At 47.3% G+C, this 5,148-nt stretch overlaps 1 pseudogene; it reads left to right on the top strand.

Annotated features, from left to right (window-relative positions):
• Positions 1 to 351: 351 nt before the first annotated feature.
• On the top strand, positions 352 to 843 carry LOC145543524 (oligosaccharyltransferase complex subunit OSTC pseudogene; annotated as a pseudogene).
• Positions 844 to 5,148: the final 4,305 nt, after the last annotated feature.

Raw genomic sequence — 5,148 nt, 5'->3', positions numbered from 1 at the left:
CTCTCTTGCTCTGCCCTTGGACGTGGGGAATCTCCTCACAGTTGCTCCAGCACCGCACAGAAGCAGACTGTAGCCTTGGGTAAAAGTGAAAGTTGTTCAGCCCTGTCTGACTCTTTGTGACCCCATAGACTATAGCCCCCCAGGCTCCTCTGTCCATGGGATTCTCCAGGCCAGAGTACTGGAGTAGGCTGCCATTTCCTTCTCCAAAGGATCTTCCTGACCCAGAGATTGAACCCAGGTCTCCTGCTTTACAGGCAGACTCTTTACCAGCTGAGCCACAAGGAAAGACTGTAGCCTCGAGTGACAGAGGCCATGTCTGGACTTGCTTTAAAAATATTTTAGCTGTTTCTGGGTGGTGCATGGGGTTGGAGGCTGAGAGCTTCCCCTGCCGCCACCAACATGGAGAGTTTGTACCGAGTCCCGTTCTCAGTGCTCGAATGCCCGAACCTGAAGAAGCCGCCCTGGGTGCACATGCCGTCAGCCAGGATGGTGTACACTCTGGTGGTGATGTTTTACTTTCTGATTACTGGAGGAATCATTTATGATGTTATTGTTGAACCTCCAAGTGTTGGTTCAGTGACTGATGAACACGGGTGTCAGAGACCAGTCGCTTTCTCGGCCTACAGAGTAAATGGACAGTATATTATGGAAGGACTTGTATTCAGCTTCCTGTTTACAATGGGAGGTTTAGGTTTCAAAATCCTGGGCCAGTCAAGGGCACCAAACATTCCCGCACTCAGTAGGCTTCTTCTTCTATTTATTGGATTCGTGTGTGTCCTATTGACTTTTTTCATGGCTAGAGTCTTCATAAGACTGAAGCTGCTGGGGTATCTGATGGGTTAAAGTGCCTTTTGAGAAGAAATCAGCAGGTACTGAATTTGTTCCTGTTAATGAAATTTTAAAGGCTGTACCAGTCCTCAGATATGAAATACGGAAAAGGATGAAAAGTAGCAGAAAAGAAACATCTAGTGAAAATATAGGAACCATATTAAAGCTTGGACTAGAACGTCTTTTTGGTGTCAGAAACAAGCTTATCAGTATTTTTTCCTACTGGCCTTTACTGATGTACCAATGATGTTAAGAGGCATTTTCTTCGGGTTTTTTTGTATTATTATTATTTCTTAAAGAAAATGTACTTCATTTCTACAGCTATAATATTGAATAAAGTGATTATTTTTTACAAACCCCTTGACATTTTTTGGAGGTGACTGTCCTGACCTTCAGAAATTAATGTAAAACCAGGAAGTGAGATCCTATAAGCTGAGGACTCTGGACAGCTGATTAGCTTTATCAATGGTGCTTTGCCTTTAAACAGAGAGTGTGACAGTACATCGTTTCAGATATGTACAGAAGACTGTTTCTGGAACAATAAGCTATATGAAAAGAGCAGAAATAAATAATTTTTCTAATTAAAAAAATTTTCAGAAAAAATATAGAAGGGCGGATATGGCAAAATATTAATGAGTTAAGTCTACATGATGAATACATGGAGGATCATTGCACTATTTTCTCTACGGTTGTGAGTGTTTCCATAATCAACATTTAACAACTGAAGAGATCTTAAGTATGTATTTAGTAAGCCTTGGAGCACGCTTTCTCGCCCCAGCTTTGCAGTTCTTCTCAGACCCACAGGCCCAAAGACTATGCTTTCTGAGGTCTTGCAGCTCAACCCTTTATTTTACAAATGGTGGAAAAGGTTAATGACTTTCCAAAGTCACAGCCAATTAGGGGATGAGCTGAGTCTGGGCTGGGATCTCCAGGGGCCTCAGCCTGTGCTCCACCTACTGTCTCATGTCATCTCCCGCCTCAGTTTGGGGCTTAAAGGAGCTATTTTTAAATATTGGCAAGCAATGGCAGCACACTCAGTTCTTTTGTGTTGTGTTGTGTTGTGTTGTGTTGTTAAGGCAGACATTGCTTATGGGTCACTGAGTTACACATACGAAATTTTGATTATACCCTGAAAGTTTTATTCTCTTCAACATGACAGTAAAGTACATTCAAGTCCTTTAGATCTTAAAGTAACCCCTGTGGGCTTTGGCAGCGCGTATGTCAGTTGAGCAATAAGCATCTGTCATCTGTCTTTCATTAATATTAATTATAAGTGGCCTACAGCTCAGGGGAATAAAATCCTGTAGATGAGACTTTCCTAAATTCGACCTTCTTGACTTCACAGGTATTCAAAGTGGTTCTTTTCAGAAGTTGGTCTGAATTTGATTTTGATTACTTCAGTAATCAAAAGGGAAGGAATAAATAGGTCCAATCCTGAGAACATGCTGGATTGGCACTTAAGTTGCCCAGGCCAGGAAACACCGCTGGAAAGCCGAAGGACTGTGGAAAATTCTGGTGCATTTTGTCTGCCTGGAAGTCAGGCTACCAGAAGTTCCTCCTCAGCTGGCCTGTCTGCCACAGCCCCTTCCTCTTCTCTCACATCCAAAAGTGAGAAAGTGAGAGAGGGGGTGAGACTGCCTTCTTAGGATTTAATTTGGAGTTTTTCTGAGATTAAACCTCTTGTTCTAACTTCGGGGGTCCCCACGAGAGTGGCAGGAGCCAGGTGTAGTGAGATCAGCCAGGCACCGGGCCTGGACCCTCCCTCTGCCCTCTCTGAACTGGAGACCGTGCCTTGCCGTGAGAGGTGACAGTCAGCCCAAGGCTGAGGCAGCAATGACACCACCAGCCCATGGTCCGTTGAATTTTACCCTCGGGGGGCTGGAACCCTCGAGGGGCCAAAGTGACACATATGCCAGCACAGGGGGATGGATCCTGGCGTGAAGCCGGCCCGAGAAGGGGATGAGCTCCAGGGGGGTGCAGAGGCAGTGACCCCGCTGTGAGCTGGAGCAGGGCCATTTCACCGCACTTGGCAGAGGCCAGGGAAGCTGGTGAGAGAGCTCAGGATCCCCTCTCCCCACGTTTAATGTGTGGCAGATGATCCCGAGTGTGTCTGGAGCGGAAGAGCGGGTACCCTCAGCAGGACTCCTCAGCAGGAGAGACCGCCCGTCCCCCTCGCCACTGCTCTGGGCCCCTCCACAGTCCCCAGCTCTGCTCTCCTGGGGGAAGCCTGGCTCTGTGGCCCCAGGGCCATTTCCATCTCCCCACACCTCTATTTCCTGTCACTGTAGAAGGCTTGAGAGTTTACACAGTTCTGTCACATCAGTATCTTGTGTGGGTTCTGCCCCCAAAGCATACATGGTGCTGGTACAAGTCTCCCCACAGTATGGATGGGGAAACATTTCTTTGTCCATTCGTTCACTCAACAAACACACTTTCAAGGACCTAGTCGGCTTTCTGGTTCGATTCCTGGGTCGGGAAGATCCCCTGGAGAAGGGAGAGGCTACCCACTCCAGAATTCTTAGGCTTCCCCTGTGCCTCAGCTGGTAAAGAATCAGCTGGTAAAGAATGCGGGAGACCTGGGTTTGACCCCTGGGTTGGGAAGATCCCCTGGAGAAGAGAAAGGCTACCCAGTCCAGTATTCTGGCCTGGAGAATTCCATGGACTGTTCAGTCCATGGGGTCACAAAGAGTCGTACATGACTGAGCGCTTTCACTTCACTTCACTGGAACCGAATATTTAGAAGGATTAAGTGACCTGCCCAAAGCCACCGTTACACAGGGAAGCAAGTGCCAGGACTCGAGCACAATTCTTTTGACTGAGACCTCCAGAGGAAAGAAGCCAGAACTCATCCTCTAGGCCTCTAGGTCATGACCCTCTGGCTTCCCCCTACAGTCTGGGGTGCAGAGGAGACAAAGAAAGGAGAAAAGGTTACCACAAGGAAGGCAGGGGAGCAACAATGACAAAGGAAAAAAGGGACAGAAGGAATGCCATTAAGACACCAGTTTCTACACACACACACACACAATCTGCTTAAGAAGTAACTAAAGAAAAGCAAGTTTTTCAGTGAAACCTACCAGTATTGGGTAAGTTCCAATAATGGACAAGTTCCCAGGATGGTCTTTGGTTTCCTCCTTTGTGTATTTTGGTTGATTGATCGGCTACTAGGAGGCTGGAAGAAGATAAAAGAGATGGTAACTACTGGGGGAGAGGGTTGAGAAAAGACAAATGATTAAACAAGCATCTGGTGAAAAGGTATATGACACCATTTTTTGTTTCTTCTGCATTTTGGTCTAAAGAACGTTCATTTCCATCCAGTGGGAATCAACAGTTGCTGAAGCTTTCCAAGCAGGGAGAGCGAAGACAGATCCGGTTTGTTGATGCTTGTTTGCTGCGTATCACAACTCCAAGAGATAGCTGTGGGTTTTCCTGTCCTGCAGATAAGGAAACCGAGGCACAAGCTATTCATTTGCTCACTCCCCTCATGTCACAAGACAAAGCAATTGATCAGGGTTTCAAACTCAGGTCTGTCTCGCCACAGGCCTGGGTGTTTTCCGCGGCTCCGCACTGCCCCCTCGGCCTGCACCGTTCTCCCCCTCCATCCTCCGAAGCAAATTCGCAGACGTGTCACTGACTGAAGAAGGTCGGAGAACCCTGCTGGGGGCAGAGACTCCAGGGGCTCAGCACTGGTTAGGTCCTTTCCCTTCTGCTCCTGTTAGGGCGCAGACCGCACTGGGTCCACCCTCCCCCACTCTGCAGGTCTTGGCATGTGTACTGTGGCCCTTCCACTCCCATCTCTACTGTACCCCCCAGGCACCCCCAGGGCCTCAGCTTCCTAAATCTCAGCCAGAACATCATTTTCCAAGGACACTCGCCAACCTTGAAAGGCAAGGTATCCCGAGGCAAGGAAACGAACCGATCGTGGCCCGTCAGCATGAGAAGGCAGCGCCACCTAGCGGTGCTGGGGCCAAGGTCCCAGGCGGTGACATTTTCAAACAATCAATATCTCATTATTAACCATAATCACAACCTGATGTTTGCTTTTGGAGAAATGTTCAGCAGCAAGGGAGGCACATGCACTTTTGCACATGTTTCAAGAGGTCTGAGATCTCAAATGCCACAGTGACTATTAAACAGTGTCCTGCCTGTGAGCAAACAGGAGGGAGTGGAGATTGATTGTGTATCTTTTTCATCTAAGCTGCTCACCAAAAACAAAGCATCCATTGAAGCCACTGACCTTTCACTAACTGCTGGAAGGAAAATGCTTGATAAATAATAAATAGACCACTACTGGATTTTGCTTAGAACCATCTTTTAATTAAA

Source organism: Giraffa tippelskirchi, chromosome 3 (assembly GCF_054371585.1).
Source record: "Giraffa tippelskirchi isolate mGirTip1 chromosome 3, T2T-mGirTip1v1.2.pri, whole genome shotgun sequence".
Taxonomy (NCBI): domain Eukaryota; kingdom Metazoa; phylum Chordata; class Mammalia; order Artiodactyla; family Giraffidae; genus Giraffa; species Giraffa tippelskirchi.
This window is presented reverse-complemented; position numbering and strand designations above follow the sequence as displayed.